The 21,036-nt window shown below is 45.9% G+C and overlaps 1 long non-coding RNA gene across 2 annotated transcripts; it reads left to right on the top strand.

Moving 5' to 3' along the window:
- The first annotated feature begins 595 nt into the window (after positions 1-595).
- LOC102152877 lies at positions 596-20,777 on the top strand. 2 transcript variants are annotated; one of them, XR_005379211.1, is made up of 4 exons: positions 596-719; positions 7,697-7,854; positions 14,561-14,706; positions 19,329-20,777. It is a non-coding gene; the product is annotated as an uncharacterized LOC102152877 (long non-coding RNA). The 2 variants fall into 2 exon arrangements; XR_005379210.1 differs by lacking the exons at positions 14,561-14,706; positions 19,329-20,777 and adding an exon at positions 8,983-9,819.
- The last annotated feature ends 259 nt before the right edge of the window (positions 20,778-21,036 follow it).

Raw genomic sequence — 21,036 nt, 5'->3', positions numbered from 1 at the left:
AGGAACTGGACAAAGGGTGACACACACCCTTTATTTCTCTTCATACGCAACGCCAAAACAAATAGACAGTTATTGCCCTAGCTGCTCCTGGCCATCTGCTGAAGTTGCAACTCTAGTTTTCTGACTGGTCTGAGCGAGTACTGCTCACTTAGGGATCAGGGTTATGGAGCACCGAGGGGACCAGCGAGGGACAGGTGGGGGCTGACCCCTTTTTATTTTCCCAGGGGCAGAAGTTGTGGGTTCTTGGTGACACTCAAGCACTCCTGTCTTCTGCCTTATTTGGAATTTGGAAGGACACATTTCTCCCTAATCTTTTTTATTTTTTCTATTTTTCTGAGCCATACCTATAACAAAGAACAGGTAAAAAGGACTTTACACAAAGGTGCTTTAAACAGGAGATTTGCAGATACTACCTTTTATTTTTCCTAGGTCCTTTCAAGAAAAGACAAAGGAAAGAGATATTGGCATAACTTGTTTAAGAATAGCAATCTGGTAATCCCGTATGCTCTTAAGAGAAAGAACTCTGCATAATAGGAGCAGTGAACCTACGTCCCATTTGGAGACTATGCCTAGGTTCTTGCACAACAGTGGTCAGAGAAGCTTGGGAAATGCTGGGCTTCTTTCCTGTGGGGCTTCTCAGAGCCTTCTCAGAGCCTTCTCAGAGCCCCAGAACACTATAAAACCAGTGTTCACTGTGAGGTTCCAAAAGGAAGACACGGGTGAGTTTCCTACTTTTTCTTGACCACAGAACCCCTTGTGGGCAGGAGGTCTCCAGGAATGGTAATCTGTTGTCTACCCTTTAGAAAAGGCTGAGCCGGATAGTCTTATATTTTGCCTTAGCTAAAACCAGACTCTCCGAGAACTGCACTCTTTTCTTTGGCAACTTACAGATTTGTTTGTATTAAAGTTCCATTAACTTACATTGAGGGACATAATATGGAATTCATTGCATCAACTTGCTATAATTTTTGCTGCAAGGAGGTTGTAATTTTATGTAGCCCATTGCTAGTAAAAGCTGGGGTTCCATAAGCAATTGGTTTGTTTACATCTAATACCAGGAATTTAGTATAGTTCCCTCTTTGCCCTTACCACCAGGATGCTCAAGGCCACTGCAAATAATGGTGTTGAAATCTGTGGTATATATTTTGGGTTCCAATCTTGTCCTTTATTTCAATATATCTTTCTCCCTTTTTATTTTCACTTAGTCCCTATTTCCTTTTTATCCTTGTTTTAAATTTTTTTCTACTTTATTGATATACGTACACAAGCTACCATTTAATCCTATTCGTCAGATGTAATGGGGTGTAATAATAAAACAAGTACCTACCTGCCTATATATTCTAATTAGCATATATATGTATATATTACGTTTTTTATTTTAATCACCTGGGGTTTGTCACAAGTGCACTCCTTAATCCCATCACCTATTTGACCCATCCTCCTGCTCCTCTCCCCTCTGGGAAGATGTTCTCTATAGTCCAGAGTTTGTTTCTTGATTTGTCTCTCTCTTTTTCTTTTTTCTCTCTTTGCTCATTTGTTTTGTTTCTTAAATTCCACATATGAATGAAATCATATGGTATTTGTCTTTTTCTGACTATTTTGCTTAGCATAATACTGTCTAGCTCCATCCACACCATTGCAAACGGTAAAGATTTTATTCCTTTTCATAGCTGGGTAATATTCCATCGTGTATATATGCCACACCTTTATCTATTCATCAGTTGATGGACACCTGGGCTGCTTCCATATCTTGGCTATTGTAGATAATGCTGTTATGAACATAGGGGTGCATGTATCCCTTTGAATTAGTGTTGTTGTATTCTTTGGATAAATATCCAATAGTGGGATTGCTAGATCATAGAGTAGCTCTATTTTTAACTTTCTGAGGAACCTCCATACAGTTTCCCACAGTGGCTGCACCAGGATTCCCCTTTCTCCGCATCCTCGCTGACACCTGTTGTTTCTAGTGTTGTTGATATTAGCCATTCTGATAGGTGTCAGGTGATATCTCATTGTCGTTTTGATTTGGATTTCCCTGATGGTAAGTGATGCTGAGCATCTTTTTATGTGTCTGTTGGCCATCTGGATGTCTTCTTTGGAGACATGTCTGTTCATGTCTTTTGCCCATTTTTTAATTGGATTCTTTATAATGGTATTGAGTTTTAGTCTTAATTGCATATACTAAATGCCTACTATGTGCAAGGCACCTGCTAGGGCCATGGGGAAAAAAAGATTAAACCAGCTGTGGTCCTTGTCAGTGAATGACTTAGTGTTGCTGTGAAACAGATGTAATTACCACAATCAATGGGCATGAATAAGCACCACAGTGTGATGTGTTAAGGAATAATGAAGTATGTTCAAAGCACATGCCAGGGGGACTGAGTCAAGACACCAATCAAGACAGGCAGAGCTGCCTAAGGACTCCCAGCTTTGGGGTCAGCTCCCAGCTGTCCAGGTCTTTGGTGTCAACCACAAGCCAGGTGAGCGAGCTAGTTTTCCAATGATTCCAGCCCCAGAAATACTGAGTAGAGCAGAGAGGGCACCTCTAAGCCCTGCCCGAATGACAGATGTGTGACCAAACCAAATATGGTAGTTTTGAACTAAAATGAAAAAGTGCTGTTGGAATCCAGTGAAGGAGTAAATGACCTTATGGAGAAGAGGGTGAGGAAGGCTGGGGAGAGAGCAAGCAGGGGAATTATCAGGCTGAAGCTATGGGCAAGGTCCAGGGTATTTGCTCTCAACTGAAAAGGAGGAAAAGATGTGCAAGATTGTGTGTATGAGTCTGTGCCTTTTCTGAAAAGAAGGTCCATTGCTCTCATCAGATTCTCAGAAGAATTTGCGGCCCACAAAAGCTTAATATCCACTGCTGTGAAAGGGTGAGTAGACAGTTGCCAGGACAGCAAAGGGCAGAAAAAAGCTCAAAGACATGGAAGCAGTGGAGTCTGTAGGGTAGAAGTGAATCTCCAGATTCACATTCATTCACTCATTTAATCATTCTTTCCTTCAATAGATAATTTATTGAACACCCACTATGGATCAGGCATTGTGAACACGATTGTCCCTTTACAGACCTCACAGGCTCTAGACACTTTCCCAGAAGGCTGTCCTAATTCCCACATCTCTCCCACTAGCCTGGAAGACGGGCCCCAGAGTCTACCCTTCTTCTTCCAGGCATTTGGAGTTTTATTTCTTCTCCCCCTGCAGCCCTTGTAGTAAGAGCCGTCAACAAGCCATGAGTCCCTAAGACTGCTCCAGGAAGTAACTTTACCACCCTATCTCAGCCTTTTTCTCAATCAGCATGAAAGTACCATGATTTCTGTCTTGAGAACCAAAAAACCCCCATAAGGAGTGAAGGCTTCTTTCTAAGTTGAACCAGTAAAGGGCCATGGCTAAAAAGCAAAGCTGGAGAGAGAGCTTAGCCATGTGATGTGAGATGCTTCCACTGCACTGTGATTTCAGTTTAAGTCTTGATTGCGCACAAACAGCACCTCTCAGCACGCAAGTCTCCAAAAACCTGGGCATCTTTGAAGACTTGTTTTTCTTTTTCTCTTTCCCCCCTCCCTGTTCTCCCTCTGCCTTGCTTTCGCATCATCCTCTCGGAACATCAGGAGAGCTTTACCCTATATTCACGAATGGGATTCTTGGTTTTATCACACTGACTCGCAGTTTCATGTACTGTACCTCAGATTTTCCATCTCTGAAATGGGTATGATTATACAGGAAAGTAATGTTTGCGGAAACTTTAAGGACTTCAGGTGGTGAGTTTTGTAGAAGTTGCACGCACGCACACACGCACACGCACAGTATCTGATTAGCCTCCAGGCAGAGTAAGGACAACAGAATTTCCTCAGAACAGTCTAAGCAGAGAACATCTGGTTCCCTTACCTGTTGATGCATTTGTCTCTATGTTTGGTTGGATTAAGCTGCTGATAAACTAGCCTGCAGCCACCTCATACTCACTCTTGAAACTCCAAACCTTCTCTTTCAGGCAAGGAGCCACCAACTCTGGGTGGTTAGAAGTACAGGAAGGGGAATGTACATGTTTCCTTTCCTACTCTGTTCCCAGGACACAGGTTCATGCTTGCCTTTCACTCCCAAGTGAGTTTAGCCATTGGAAGTCTTCCCTGAACACTGGCGGACTCAGAGAATCTCTTCCCAGTGTCCCCTAGACCAGTATTTCCGTCCTGATGCAAAATTCTTATCACCTATATGTTGTCCGGAAAGTGGAATTGTCATGGGGAAGTCTTTCTGTGTTGCAGGGAAAGTCAGGGATGTCAGGGGAAAGAAGACAGCTCTGTAGCTTAGTGGTTAAATAGAAAAAAAAAAAAAAGCAGGACAAAACAAAACAAAACAAAAAAACAACACACACACACACACACACACACACACACACACAAAACAAAAAGCAAAATCCCCACAAGGCTCTGAGTTTAAAAGCCAATCCTACTTAAAAGATTTTGTTATTTCCTAAACGTTGTGTAATGTGCCTGTTGTTTTTGCCTGTCTAGCAGCCATTCCCCTTACCTCTGGAAAGAACAATCCAATCATCTTGGTAGTATCATTAAACAGAGTGTTTTGCCCTCCTCTGGCCATGAGGTAAGCCCATGACTGTGGCTATGCCAGACATATTCTCCCAGAGATTTGAATCTCAAAGATCTCCATAGGGTTGGAGCTCATTTATCCAGGTGTCTGTGCCCTAAAGAGACTGTCTCTTAATTCTCCTAGGTCTCCAGAACTTCTCTCATCTCTGTCCCTTCTGAGAACTATTCTTTGGCTATTACTTCTATTCCGTGAATCCCCCAAGCCATTCCAATGTATATTCTTCCTTCCTTTCTTCCTTCCTCTCTCTCTCTCTCTTTCTCTCCCTCTCTCTCTCATTCTCCCCCTCTTCCTTCCCTCTTTTTTTTTTTTGCTTAAGTTCGTTAGTGTCAACTTCTGCCTCCAGCCATAATGAAATAACTAATACCAGACTTGTTTTCCATCTGTACACAACTAAAAAGCTGAAAAAATATATATACAAAACAACAGTTTTCAGATATTGAGCAACAGGCAGTGTGGAACTGTGAACCCTGAAAAAAATCGAGACAAATGAAGTAAGCCCTGATCACCTTGGCTTTCTGCCTAGAAGTACCTTTTAGATTGCAGCACAGGGAGGGGAATCCCAAGCAGGGCATGGAAGTTTCTCTGAGTTGAGGACATATAGATTATTTTATGTGGAGGTTGAAGAGGCTGCAATTTGTGAGGCAAAGTCCCAGAGAGAAGGTGCTGCAATATAAATAGTGACAAAAGTCTGTATAGGGAGGCCCATGGGTGATTGGTTGAATACAAAATTACCCAGGCATTGAGCAGAATGCTATAAACAACTACCAGAGGAATAAACTGAATAATTCCCAGAGCTCTCATAAGACTGGGAGACATTCAAGTTTTAGCAAACCAGAATGGGAATAACTTGTTGAACATCCAAGTCATTTTTTAGCGACAACAGTGAGGTCACACCAAAGTAGTAGGGCTAAACTTTCCTTAGAAGAGAGGCTCCACAGGCCACCTGAGTGGCTCAGTTGGTTGTGTCTAACTCCTGATTTTGGCTCAGGTCATGATCTCAGGGTCCTGGGATTGAGCCTCTTGTCAAGCTCTGCGCTCAGTAAGGAGTCTGCTTGGGATTCTCTCTCTCTCTCTGCCTCTGCCACTCCTCTGCCAAAATAAAATAAATAAATCTTTAAAAAGGAAGGAGGAGGAGGAGGAGGAGGAGGAGGAGAAGAAGAAGAAGAAGAAGAAGAAGAAGAAGAAGAAGAAGAAGAAGAAGAAGAAGAAGAAGAAAGTCTCTACTTCAACAAAGCTTTCTAAGAAGCCTAAAAAAAATCAAACTGACCAGTAAGTAACTTAACTGCCTGCCAAATGAATTCCAAAGGAAAATGACAAAAATCTAGACATTCAAAATCATAATATTAATAATGTCTAGCATCCAACATAAAATTACTAGACATGTAAAGAAGCAAGAAAATGTGGCCCATTACCATGAGAAATACCAGTTAGTATATACCCAAAATGACAAAGATGATGTAATTAACAGACATGGATTTTCAAACAGCTATTACAGATATGTTCAAAGATTTATTTATTTACTTATTTACTTTTATTAAAGATTTTATTTATTTATTTACAAGAGACACAGACAGAGAGAGAGGCAGAGGGAGGAGAAGCAGGTTCCATGCAGGGAGCCCAATGTGGGACTCGATCCCAGGACTCTGGGATCATGCCCTGAGTTGAAGGCAGACACTCAACCACTGAGCCACCCAGGCGTCCCTGTTCAAAGATTTAAAGGAAAGCATGAACATAAGGAGAAGTGGAAGTCTTTTTAAAGAACAAATGAAACTTCTAGGGAGGAAAAACATAATCTCCAAAATGAAAACTTCACTGGATAGGCTTAACAGCATTTTAATGATTGCAGAAGAAAAATATAGTGCACATGATGACATAATGAGATAAGCTTATACGGCACAAGGAGAAGAAAGGAACCACTGCAACAATATTAGATGGTCAACCCTGCATGTAATCAGAGCCCCAGTAGGAAAGGAGGGCAGAACAAAATACTTGAAATGATAATGGCTGAAGATATTCCAAAAACTGAAAAAAGACTATAAAGCTACAGAAACCCTGCAAGGTACAGGCAGGACAAACACAAAGAAAACAACTTAAAACTGGCAATGAAAAGAAAATCCTGAAAACAGCCAAGATGAAAAGAAATATTACATTCAATGAACAAAGATAAGAAATACCACTGATTCTCCTCCTTAAAAACAATGCAAGCCATAAAATAAGACAATGGAATGACATCCTTAATATGTTGAGTTAAAAAAACAGAAAAACAAAAACAAACAAAAAACCTGTCAACAAAGAGGCTACATTCAGTTAAAACCATCCTCAGAAAATGAAGATGAAATAAAAATGTTTTTCAGACAGACAAAAGGTGGTAGAATTTGTCACCAGCAGGCTTGCACTGTAAGAAATATTACAAGTTCTTTTTCAGGCTGAAGAAAAATGATACCAGGTGGAAACTCAGATCTACTCAAGGAATGACGAATACCAGAATTTTTAAATATGTGAATAAAGATAAGAGAATTTGTATTTTCGCTTTTTATTTTAAGTTATCCAGACTCAGCCTGCCTTTCAGAATCTAGTATCAAGACACAAAGGATTGTATGGATTTTTAGAATTATCTCACCTTTGTAGCAAGTATGCAAAATGCTAACATCTGTTAGTTATGGACAGAAAACACATGATTAATTGTCATAGTAATCTTTATGTATATAAATATTTAATATTTATTCATTTATTTATTCAAATCTATGAATGTCTGTTAAAAACATTAAAAATAGGGGCTCTTGGGGTGGTTCAGTCGATTAAGCATCTGCCTTTGGCTCAGGTCATGGTCCCAGGGTCCTGGGATGGAGCCCCATGTCGGGCTCTGTGCTCAGCAGGGTGCTTGCTTCTCCCTCTGTTGTGCACACGCACACACACTCTTTCTCTGTCAAATAAATAAATAAAATCTTTTAAAAAATCAAAGAATAAAAACATTAGAAATATATCAACTCTTCTATTTTGTAGATGAGCCACACAAAGCCTTGAGATTTTTGTGATTTTCGTGAGGCATGACACAATAGTCTCAGTGCACTAACTACATCTTTTGTGTTCCCAGGGCTGAGGGGATCACATCACAGCCTGTGTGACATGGATGATGTCTCCTGTCCCCAGCTCCCACTGGAGACCTACTGGCACCGTACCATCAGCTCTGGACTGTCTTTCCTTCTCTGTTGTTGGCCTCTGGCAATTGCCCCAACTTCCTTAGAGACTCTGGTATGCATTAACAATAATTATCCTTTTCTTTTTTTTTTTTTTTTAAGATTTTATTTATTTATTTTAGGGAGAGAGAATATGAGTGGCAGGGCCAGAAGGAGAGGGGGAGAGAGAATCCCAAGCAGACTCCCTGCTGAGCAAGGAGCCAACACAGGGCTCGATCTCATCACTCTGACATCACAACTTGAGCCAAAATCAAGAGTTGGGTGCTCAACTGACTGAGCCACCCAGTCGCCCCAATAATTAGTTTTTTCAACATCTCCATTTCCTAGCAGGGTGGTTTTCAGGTCATCCCCCCATTGCACAGAGGCGGAAACTGAGGCCTCAAGAGGTTAGAAACCTCACCCCACACCACATAGTTAGCAAGTGGCAGAACGGTGTTTAAACCCAGAACCTGTCGTCTGTCGTGCAATGTGAATGGTGGCTGGGGGACGGGGTCACACGCTCGGCCTGCAGCAGACTCTTATCCAGAACCAGAGATCCCAGCTCTCCTGCCTAGTCCCTGGAGTCCTCAAGCCCTTCCTGATAATCATGAAGCCCCAAGGAAAGGGAAGCTCCGTGTCCACCTAAGACACCTGGCAAGCGAGATGCCGTTAATGTGTTCAGTCTGCCCAAGGGGAAGGGGTTGCTGGGGCCAGGACCCAGCAAAAGCAAGCTGGGGGTGCTCTGGTCATTTCCTACCGCTGCCGTAACAAATCCTTGGTGTTCCTCGACCTGTAGCTGCATATAACACCCATCTCTCCTCCATCGTCCCCCTGCCTTGTCCTCTGTACGTCTCCGTGTGTTCTCCTTCTGTGTCTGATTTCCTTCTGTCTCGCTCTTGCAAGGACACCTGTCACTGGATTTACGGCCCACCCAGGTAATCCAGGATGATCTCCTCCGGAGACCCCGTCAGTTAATCACATCTAAAAAGCCCCCTTTCCCGGGGGATCCCAGTCACAGGCCCCAGGGCCTCCGGATGCCCTCACATCACTCTTGGGAGGGGGCATGAGGGGACCCACTGCAGTCAGAAAGGCTGCCCACGACTCCGCTCTGCTCTGAGCCCGGGGCCTGGGCGAGGGGCAGAGCCACACCGGGCTGCCGCCGGTGCCTCTTTTATTGTTTCGTCCTCTTCTCTTTTGTTTTGAGGTTTTCTGCCCTCTTTTCTGGAAGGTGCACGATGCTCGGCTCTGTGGTTATTTTCGCCTAACAGCTGTGTTTCCGGTGAGCAGCTGGGGGGATGCTTCTGAGTCAGCAAAACGGGAGCAGTAACCGCCAAGAAGCCGTTCAAGCAAGGCTAGAAATAAAGCAGCAGTTTCTTCCCCGTCCCCTCCTCCTTTCACTTCCCCACCCGTGGGCACCTTTTGAAAGTCTCAACAAAGCACTTGTAAAAAAAAAAAAAAAAAAAAACTCCCTTGGAGCAGCAGACGCAGGCCTGGCTAAGGGTGGCCCTCGGCTCAGCTTTCCAAAAAAACCCCAAACCGAGAAAGAGATCCCGGGAAGGACTCCGCCAAGCCAGCTGGGCTGTGTGTCCGGGAGGCCCCTCTCGAGATGCCCCCGCGCCCCGCCGCCCCCCTTGGCTGGTGTCTTGCAAGTTTCCCACAGGTCTGAGCAGTGAAAGCAGAGGCGGCCGGGCCTGGGGTGGTTTTCCAGGGCGTGGCTGCAAGTTGCCTTCCCCCAGGCCCGGGGCTCTGCGCTCTGCAGCCTGTTTTTCAAAGGTGCTGGATTCCACCCCGGGGCCTCCGAGGCAGCCTCCAGACTTCTGCCCCGGCCAGGGAATGTAGCCCCAAAACACAGCGAGGCGCTGCATGTTCCTGCCCAGGGCAGGCCTGGAACAGGCGGCAAGGCAGGGGCCCGGAGCGCCAGGCTCGGTGCATGCTGGTGCCTGCAAAAGGCTCACGGGAGAGCGAGACAGCTGCACTCCGGGGCTCGCTGCTGCTGTTCTGAGAAAGAAGGGAACAAATAAATTTAGCTCCATCCTACGCATCCTTCACAGCTGCTTATTGACCAAACAGAAAGAGGCCTCTGTTTCCACCCGGGCTTCTCAGCTATTTTGCCTGCTGAGGTCTGCCACCGCAGCCCGCGCGGGGGCCTTTGCCAGGGGGCGACTGCCGCCGGCCACCTCGAGCCCCTGGGGAGATGGTTGCACGAGGAGCTCGTGCAAGGTGTGTGCTGCTCTTTGGCCATCCTGAAACAAAATGGCACACGTCACCGTTTCCGCGGGGGCCTCGGCTCCTGGAACTTCTGATGTGTCCCTCTGGAAGCCAGAGCGCGCACAAGGCTCGAGGGACGTGTGGCTGCTCCGAGGCCGGCCTGTGGTTCCCGGAGCCATTAGTTTAATAGCACCATTTGTGGAAATAAAGAACTCGCTGACTGGGTTTGCGAGTTAAGAGACTGGAACAAAGCACTGAGGAGGTTTCCTGCAGCTCACCAGGGGACAGGAGCTTCTGGGGGGGGAGGGCCGGTAAGCTGGGGCCTCCGGGTGGCGCAGGTCTGGGTTCAAGTCCTTAGCTCCTAAGGGCAGGGTGGCTCTGGGCACAGAGGGCTGTTCCTGCACCTGGAATGGAGGTGCTGCCCATGACGCCAAGCCTCCCTGAGCCCCAGCAATAATGCTATCAGGTCGGGAGGATTAAAGGGCCTTGTGTACTGCACACGCCACGCCCAGTTCTTGGTGCGCCATGAGGGCGTAGTGCCATTCTGCTTCACCCGGCGGGTCTGTTCCCATCCCAGTCTCCCTCTTGCCTGATCTCCTTCATAAGATTCAGGGATCGCCTTACCCTCAAACCCTACAGATGCACAGGTAGCTCAGGCCGTCTCAGAGAGTTCCACACACCTCTGGCCATAGCGATTAGTTCCTGGATGTGCAAGGGACCCAAGCATGCTGGGACAGCCAGAGTCAAGTTTAGGAATGTTGATGAAACTATTGGAATGGAGAAAGTTTTTCTGCTGGGTTTCTAAGTGCTCAAGTTTTATTTTTTTTTATTTTTATTTTTTAAAGATTTATTTATTTATTTATGATAGACATAGAGAGAGAGAGAGAGAGAGAGAGAGAGGCAGAGACACAGGAGGAGGGAGAAGCAGGCTCCATGCAGGGAGCCCGATGTGGGACTCGATCCCAGGTCTCCAGGATCACACTCCAGGTTGCAGGCGGCGCTAAACCACTGCGCTACTGGGGCTGCCCTAAGTGCTCAAGTTTTAGACATGGTGTTGTTAATGGCTCTCTTAGTATACAGGTGGGAAGAATGAAGCTATCGAAGAGGAAAACAAATATGGAGTGATTGTCCTATTTGAGCTCCTTGATCCGACCATGCCTGAAGCCATCGCCCCTTGAAATTCCCAGTTATATGAGCTGGCACAGTCCCTTTTTGGTTTAAGCTTGTCTGAGTTAGGATTCTGTCTCTTGCAATCAGACAAGTGCCAAGTAATTGACAGGTCAATAAATATCTTTTTGAATCTGAATTTACCTGTGTCTAATCTGGAACCAGGAGGCAGGCAGATGACTGCTCAGTGTTACCTCCATTAGTGAGAGTCTGTGAAGAGTCTGTATCCTGGCACACTGATTTAATCCGGGCCCCTTTTGCTGATAGGGAAGCAAAATAGTGAGATGGAAAAGGGGGCGGATTTTAAAGTAACACAGATTGGACTCAAATCTTTATCACTTCTTAGCTCTGAGACCTTGAGCAAGTAACAGACTCCCTGTGATCCTCTGTTTCCTCACCTATACAATGGGGTGGTAATACCACCTTTGAGTCCCAGTGTGTATGGGTACTTGATGCTACAGTCAAGGGAAAACTGTGCATGAAAATCTCTTGTACTTCCTTCCCCTGAAGGAATGGTATTTGCCATCTCCGAAGATTGGCACAGCACAGACACTTCTTCCCCTCACTGCACCGATCTCGGCTCTTGCTGTTGAACACCAGGTGAGGTGTTCAACCAAGGCTCTTGGGCCTTGAAAACCTATTATATAAAACATATGCATGTTACACTCTAGAGCAATGGTTGTCAACCGGGGTGATTTTGCCCCTAGGGAACATCTGGCCATGCCTGGAGATGTATTTGGTTGTCACCACGAGGCAGGGGGGTTACTATCATGTAGCGTGCAGAGGATGCCTCTAAACACCCTGTAAATGCCTCTACCATCCTTCACTGCACGGGGCAGCCCCCCATGATGAGTGACAATCCAGCCCAGACTGTCAACAGTGCCGAGGCTGAGAAACCCCACTCTGGAGTGACGCATGGTACAGAGAGCTACTCATGCTAGGAGAGGCCCCCAGGCTTGGAGCGGGCCAGATCACAGATCCCTACATCCCACTTCTGTGCTTCCTGGGCAGCAAGTCACATAGGGATATGACAGGTGGCATTGTCCACATGCTTTCAATGAACATTTCTTCCCTTTCTTTTTGGCCAACTACATATTGTTGAATTGGTGCAAGTGAAATGCCTGCAGGATATGCAAGCTCTGCTTCCGCCTTACTGTGAGCTCCAGAGAAGGTCCTGGATAGAACATACTTTGCCTTCACGCTTGTCGTCTTTATTATTTTCACACATAGCACAAGCCCCGTGCATAGAAAATGCTCCACATGGCTTTACTGAATTGTCTTAAATTCACAGCAAGGACTCGGGGGCCATGAGAGAGGAGGTGACAGTTCCCAAGGAATCTTGATGCATGGTTCCTGTCTGGCCTTCCAGCTCAGACAAGGCCTCCTTCCACCACCTGCTTCATAGCTGTCACCCTTCTTGGCTTTTCACAGCCCTTGGCCCCAACCGCAGGATGCATGGGATCAATTTGCTTAGACATCACACTCTGGCTGCCAGCACCAGTGGCTGCACTTGACCCTGATCCAATCATCCTACCTCTTGGAGACGCAGTTTCCTTCCAGTAAAGCAGGGATCCTAACCCGCACCTCTGTGCCAGATTGCCCGTGGGGGCTCATGCTAACCGTAAGCCCCACACCAGACTTAGATGAGGGCATCCCCAGGCCTCAGAGTCAGCCTGTGGGCTTCTTTCGGCCCACTTTTTAAAAATCTCTTAAATATTTAATTTTCTCAGTTTGTTTTTTTTTAACTGAAGTGAAATTCATATAATGTAAACCTAACCATTTTAAAGTGAACATTGTTCGGTGACAGTGCACTCACAATCTTGTGCAACTGCCACCTCTGTCTAGTTCCAGAACATTCTCATCACCCCCAAAAGGAAGCTCCAGACCCATTATTCACTCATCCCTGTTCCCTCCCCCGTCCCCTACCCCCAGCCCCTGGTAACTGCTAATCTGCTTTCTATCTCAGGATTTGCCTACTGAGGACATGTCTTATAAACGAAATCATAGTATGTGACCCAGTTCGTGTCTGGCTTCTTTCACTTAGCATAATGTTTTTGAGGCTCATCCATACTGTAGCAGGTGTCAGTAGGTCATTCCTTGCTATGGCTGAATAATATTCCCATGTGTGGCTAGACTGCATTTGGCTTATCCATTCATCAGTCAGTGGACATTTGGGTTTGTTTTTCCACCTTCCGGCTGCTTGTGAATAGCACTGCAATGCACGTGCGTGTGGCGGTGCTTTTTTTTTGAGCACCTGCTCTCGGCTCTCTGGGGCACATCCCTAGGGGTGGGATTGCTGAGTCATATGGAGATTCCAGTTTAACTTTTCAAGGAACCTTCCGACTTTCCTAACAGTGGCTGAGGCATTTTCTATTTGCCCCAGCAACACACAATGTTTCCTGTTCCTCCACAGCCTAGCCAGCCCCGGTTACTTTCTGTTTCATGCATTTTATCAAAGCCATCCTGGTGGGCGTGACTCGGTACCTCCTCCTAGATAAATTAGATCATAGCAGGTAAAACGAAAAGGTTTCAGATTAATGACTTCTCTCAGAGAAAGGGAGGATCTGTCAACGCTGGGACTGCACTTGGGCGGGGAACAGGTGTTGTCTGAAGCAGAGTGACAGCATGGGGACTGTGCTGCTGACCCCAGGCTGACACAGACAGGCCCGCTGGGCTTTCCTTGGGACTCGTACACACGCAGTCCTTCCTTCTGGAACTTTCTGTCCTCCTTTTGCCCAGCACAACTCCAGGTCCCTGACTTAGTGCAAGTGCTGTTTTCTCCACAAAGTCTTTGCTGGTGTTCCATAGCAGATTAAGTGTCCCTGCTGTGCACGGTGGCTGGACCGCAGCCCTCCGAGCCCTCGGCACAAGCGTCACTAAGGAATCCCTTATAGGATTTCTCCCTTCTTTCTATAGTTTGGACTCGATGCACACATTCATGGGACGTGCTGCCAGTTTATGCCACACGTTCAGCTTCTGTTCAAGGGCCCCTTGTGCCTTCCCGTATTAGTTAGTGCCTTCATCTACTGTTACCACTTCCCACTGCCTCCCACAGGCAGCAACTCCAGCGTCTTCAAAATAAATCCTTCCAACCCACTTTCCGATGCTTATGAAACATACATAATGTTGTTCTTTGGGTAAATATTTCAGATTTATGTCAGTGCTATTGTGTCATAAATCTTAGTCTAGTTTCTACTCTTTTTCATTTCACACACTGTTTTAAAGCTCTATCCACGGTGATATATGCAAATCCATCGGATGATTTCCGCCTGCTGTGCGTTTGTCCATCACCTGCATGTATCACATCTGGTTTGTCCGTGGACGGGCAGGTCACCTCTGGCTTCTTGCTGGGACGAACCGCGTCTCCACTGATGTCCTCACGTGCGTCTCTTTATCATCCTATGCAGGACTGTCTCTAGGATACACATCTGGGTGAGGTGATGCTGTTTAATGGATTGCTACAGGTTGAGTTGAACCCCCCAAAAAGATATGTTGAAGTCTCAACCCACAGGACTTCAGAATGTGACCTTGTTTGGAAACAAGAGTGTTGCAGGTATAATTGAAATGAGGTCGGGATCCCTGGGTGGCGCAGCGGTTTGGCGCCTGTCTTTGGCCCAGGGCGCGATCCTGGAGACCCGGGATCGAATCCCACATCGGGCTCCCGGTGCATGGAGCCTGCTTCTCCCTCTGCCTGTGCCTCTGCCTCTCTCTCTCTGTGACTATCATAAATAAATTAAAAAAAATTAAAAAAAAATAAAAAATAAAAAAAATAAAAATAAAAAATAAAAAAAGAAATGAGGTCATATTGGAGGAGGTGGGCCCTTAATCCAATAAAACTCATGTCCTGGTAACAAGGGGGAGAGTGATGTGAAGACCGAAGTACAGAGGGAGAATACCATGGGGGAGTGGACGCAGGGATCGGAGCGATGCAACTGCGAGCCAAGGACACCAAGGGTTGATGGCCACCATCAGACTCAGATGAGGCAAGGAAGGGTCTCCCCAGAGTCTCAAGAGACATGGCCCTGTTGACAGGTACACTAGGTCTGCACCCATGAACTTTTCTGAACATTTGGAACTGAGAACTTTCTCTCAGTGATAAATACTGGTATTGTGGATCACTCTCATGTACAGATATACTACATGCATACATACATACATACATCATCTACTCATTCATCCTGTCTGTCCAACTATCTATCATCCATCTATCCCTCCATTCATCCATCCATGGATCCATCCATCCCTTATCTATACATCCATACACCATACATCCATTTACCCATCTATCCTTCATCCATCCAGAATGGACCTATCAGTCCATTCATCCATCATTATGACTCATCCATCCATCCACTCATTCTCCAGATTTTTACTGGGTGCCTTCTTGGTGCTGGAGTCACAGTAATGAACAAGACAAATAGGTCTTTGTCCGCATGGAACTTGCCATCAGTGGGGAAGGCAGATACTAAACTAACATTTAGTTACAGGTGTGATCAGCTCTGTAAAGGAAAAACACAGTGCCTATGAGAGCACAGAATGGGGGTACTTGACAAAGCCTGGGGACCATGGAAGACTTCACTGCCAAGGTGACATTGCAGCTGCAGCCTGGGGGATGGGTAGGGATTGGCCAGAGGAAACATGTGCAGGAAGAGCTTCCCACACACGGGAGAACAGGTGTGCATAGTTTGAAGTTGGAAAGCACTTGGTGCTTGTAAAGATGTAAAAGAAAGTCAGCAGAGCTGGCTGGCATGGAGGGAGGGCGGGAGCACGCAGAGATGGGGCTTAATAATTGTGTCAGAGCCAATATCTCCTGAGTGTCCCCGGGGGACCCGTGCAGTGGCGGTAAAACACCACACTAGATTAGGAGGAGGAATTAGTTCCAGCCCATCAACGTGGCTCACTTCAAGCCTTCGCTCAGTTTGCTGATTAAGAAATGGGCACATGCCACAAAAGAAGTGAGCGATAATACAACACCCCCTGAAATGCTTCAGGGCTCCCCAGGAAAACAAAACAAAACAAAATTGTATAAATCCATTCATTTTTGCTATTATTAAGAAAAAATTCCCACAAGTTAGTAACACGTGTAGCAAAAAGAAAAGAAAAGGCTCTCCTTTGCCTTTACCTGGTTCCAGTATTTCTGGAAGACTAAATGGTGTAGAGCCTTGTCTCATTTATCCTAGAGTATAACTATGAAGTAATGAAAGGTGGGTCACTACAGATGAGGCGGCATAGAAGCTGAGAGGCAAAGTCACCTCCCAAGGTCACGCCACGAGGCTGGGGGAGAAGACAGGCTTCTTGCCTCTTGGTCCGCTGCCAGACACATTACAGCCAGACCAGGGCTTTTCTCCGTAATTGGGAATACCACTGAGAGCTAATTTCTCCCCACTAGATCCACGGAGTAGAGAAGAGCACTTGACCTAGAGTCTTGTTAGGGGGGCGGTCTGTCGTGCAGACTGTGAAAACAATCAGCTGGCCATTATATTTCCATTTCTCTCGGGCTGCTTCTGTCCACAGAGAAAGAGAGGGAGCCCCAATCAGGGCTAGAAGAGCCGGCCTGCAACACATCCACTCAGGGCTGTCAATAATCGGGTTTTACGGATGCCCAGATTCAGAGGCGATAGCTTAGTGCCTCTCCATCGATTTAACTATCATTTCAGCTCCATAGCTCACAGCTAGAAACCAGCCTACATAAAACCTCACATTATGGTGCTTCTCTTCTTCTTTAGGACACTGCATTCCATTAGGAAAACCAAACTATTAGAGGAGGGTTTGATGGATGAGCCTGGCGCTATCATCTCGCTGAACAATTACAGGGCTGTCCTATTAGAGGGGGATACCCTGGTACACGTGTAGGATTTGGTAGATGAGACGTCTCGAACATGGGGAGGGGCTGGGAAGATGGAGGGTAAACCAGCAAGCCCAGGCCCCTAGCTCTTCAGTAGACATCCAGCATTACCCTCAGCAGCCCTTAGGGGATGGTACTTCAGAGAGAACTTTCTTCTGACCTAATTTCAGAGCCCAAACAATGAAGGTTAATTACTGAACAAGTATTTATTGTCTCCTCCATCTAGATCCTGGGTGGGAAAAATATAAAGGCTTTCAGCTAGTGTGGTGGTCTGAATGTTTGTATCCTGCTAGAATTGATATGTTGAAAACCTGATGCCCAAGGTGGTGGTTTTAGGACATGGGGTCTTTGAGAGGTGATGAGGTCACTAAGGTGGAGTCCCCATAAATGAGATTAGTGCTCTTATAAAAGAAGCCCCAGAGAGCAGCCTTGTCCTTTCCACCACATAACGACACAGAGAGAAGTTGCCATATGTAAACCAGGAGAGGGCCCTCATCCAACCATGCTGATACTTTGATCTTGGACTTCTTTCCTCTAGCACTGTGAGAAACAAATTTCTGTTGTTTATAAGCTACCTAATCTGTGATGCTTTGTTATAACAGCCTGAATGGTCTAAGATAGCTATAGTCTGTGCTCTCCACGAAATTTTGATCTCTCTAAGAAGGCAAATAGGTAGATATAGATGATAGATCATAGATAGATGATAAAGGACAGGTTGGTAGAAAGATTAGATAGATGGTTGGATGGATGGATAGATAGATAGATAGATAGATAGATAGATAGATAGATAGAGAGTTAACGCTAGTCGTAGCAGCCTATGCTTATTTCCAACTAAATGGATACCAAAAGTGCTTAGGGCACATTTGGGAAATTCGTGGTCCTTTCCTTCACTCATAAAAAACATTCCTAATTGTTCATGATATCCATTATGGATTGAATTGTATCCCCCCACACAATACACTGAAACCCTAATCCCAGGCACCATCAATGTGGTCTTTGTAGATGTAATCGAGTTAAGATGAAGTCATTGTGGCAGGCCCTAATCCCATGACTGATGACCTTATAAGCAGAGGGAGTTTTGGACACACACACACACACACACACACACACACACACACACACACGCAGAGGAGAATGCTATGCAGAGACACAGACACAGAGGAAAGACAGCCACCCAGAGATGGAGAAGAGACTGGAGTGAGCAGCCACAAGCCAGGGAATGCTGGGGGCCACCAGAAGCTAGAAGAGGCAAGTAAAGGTCCTCTCCTAGAGGTTCTGGAAGAAGCATGGTCCTGCCTACAACTGAATTTCAGGCGTCTAGCTTCCAGACTATGAGAGGATAAGTTTCTGTTGTTTCAAGCCACCCAGATGGGGGTACTTTGCTACAGCAGCCCGGAAACTAACACAGCCTCATTTATCCCAGCTCAGATCAGTTCTTAGTATCCTCCTCAACATGGTGCTCCAAGTAATCCTTGCCAGTTTGGTTCAAGTTGGTACTAGAGATGAAGCCTATTTGTTGTCTCTGCTCTAGGAGTTCAGAGGATGATCAAACAAGGCTCCTTGATAAGGTGGGATGAGTTAGGCTTTGGATGATAAGTAGAACATCGACAGGGGATCTGGGATGTTTAATAAGGCAGTATTTTGAGACAGACCAGTGTTTATGCATTTCCATTTGCCATCCATGGATAGCTTAGCTGATCCAGGACTTTGGTGAGGTCACCTGAGGGCAGATTTGTAGACATCTGCTTTGCAGACACTCAACAGAGCACACACATGGAGTGCGTGCACGCACGCGTGCGCGCACACACACACAGTATATCTATTCTAGGCATGCTCATTAGCAGCTAACTTTAATCATCCTTCACGCTTGCATCTCAAATACCAAATACTTTGGTGTGTGCTGTCTATGAACACACACCAAAAATAGTTCTGGGTAGATAAACACATGAGCCAAGAGGCTGGCTGATTGCAATTTGAGTCTAGTGAAGTCACTGCCTCCTGGATCCCTTCAGTGCAGCCAAAGCTGGAATCTTAACAGGATATCAATAAATAACTAACCTGAACCACCCCCAGCCAGGGATGCATGCAGCTGACCACCCTCTATGGGAAAGTGAAAGTGCTTTGTCCCAGGACGTGTCTGTCTGAGGGTCACAGCTGGTAGCTGAAACTCACTGCTTCATGTACTCCATCCCTCCCACCCCCAGGGTGCAGTGGCTCTTGCAGTTAGATATTCAATGCTGCAAACTTGCATCATTGAAAGACTTGATGAGCATCAGTGAAAAAGAGGAGTCAGAAGTGACTTTCCACCACCTGCTTCTCTTTCCTCCCAGGTTCCCAAGTACTTGATGCTGGCTGCCGACTTGACTTATTCGTCATGACAAGGATAAAAAAAAAAAATTAAATTACAGGAGCATCCAACCCTCTCCCCTCCCACCACCCACAAGAGGAAGGACCCAGTGTCATTTCATAGTGGGTTGAATGGTGCCCATCCAAAAAAGATATGTTCACATCCTGCCCCCTTGGAATCTGTGAATATGCCATTATTTAGAAAAAGTGTCTTTGCAGATGTAATTAAGTTCAATATCTTGAAATGAGATCATCCTGGATTTTCTGGGTGGTCCCTAAATCCAATGACAAAAGCTCCCATGAAGGGAAGGCCACGTGAAGACAGAGATAGTGGTTGGAATGATGTACCCACAAATCTGAGGATACAAACAGCCAGTAGGAGCTGGAAGAGGCAAAAGACAAAGTCTCTTCTAGAGCTTTGGAGAGAGCACAGCCCTACCAACACCTTGACTTTGGACATCTGGCCTCCAGAGATGTGAGAGAATAAATCCCTGCTGTTGTAAGCCACCAAGTTTGTGACAATTTGTTTTGGCAGCCCCAGAAAATGAATAGACATTTTTTCTTGCATTAAGGGAAAAGGGGGCTAAATTAAAACAAACCAATAAATTAGAGAGGCCAATAGGATTTAAATAAGAAGTTTCATTAATTAATCACTTACCACATGCCACGTACCTGTTCCAGTTAGAAGGTGACAGAAATTTGAACCCAGCAAGATGAACCTCAGAGCTGGTGCCTTTAACCAGCTACCTTGTGCTTTTAGGAAAGAGTAGAGCTGTATTTATACAGAAAGGGTCATGGGAAGGGAATGAGAAAAGTTAGGAAAATTCGGAGGAATTTTGGGGACCTTGAGAAATTTGGCAAATATTTAAATTGCTCTCCAGTTTTGTTTTGTTTTTTTTCTAATTTTGATGCAAGCCTGTGCTGAGACTTGCACATAGGGTACCTGTGTTTTATACGGGTTACTCTTTCACCCAGTTGCCATTCATTCATTAAGCTCCATTTGGCTTATGTGCCACCATCTGTGCTCAGTGCTAGGCAGACCTGCGGATGAATGAGAGCCAGACCCTGCCTTGGGGGGCTCAGCTTGTCCTGGTCCAGCAGGCAGAGATCCCTGAGTTTGGACATCATTCTCTGGGCAGTGGGGTTTGTATGCAGGGAGGGCAAAGCTGAGAGAGCAGGAACTGGCTCTGTGTTCCCAGGCTGCTGAGCCTTCTGAATCTCTGAACCCCAAGCCCCAAACTTTGGTGGGCTGTTGGCTAAGGGGATAAAGTGATCCTTACTATCTACTGAGGATTATAGAGCTACCTCATTCAGGCAGCTCAATCAGATTTTAAAAATGAAAATGTTGTCTGGGGCATCTGGGCGGCTCAGTCAGTTAAGAGTCTGCCTTCAGGTCACATCATGATCCCAGGGTCCTGGGATCGAGTTCCGAGTCAGGCTCGCTGCTCAGGGAGGAGTCTGCTTCTCCCTCTCCTTCTGCCCCTCTTCTTTCCCCCACTTGTGTGTTCTCCTTCTTTCCCTCTTTCTTTCTCAAATAAGTAAATAAAACCTTTTAAAAAATGTTTTTGGGGCACCTGGGGGGCTCAGTAGTTGAGTGTCTGCCTTCAGCTCAGGTCGTGATCCTGGGGTCCTGGAATCAAGTCCCACATTGGGCTCCCTGTGGGGAACTTGCTTCTCCCTCTGCCTATGTCT

This window comes from Canis lupus, chromosome 26 (assembly GCF_011100685.1).
Source record: "Canis lupus familiaris isolate Mischka breed German Shepherd chromosome 26, alternate assembly UU_Cfam_GSD_1.0, whole genome shotgun sequence".
In the NCBI taxonomy this organism is placed as follows: Eukaryota; Metazoa; Chordata; class Mammalia; order Carnivora; family Canidae; genus Canis; species Canis lupus.
Note: the sequence above shows the minus strand (reverse complement) of the source record. Positions and strands in the feature narration are given on the sequence as shown.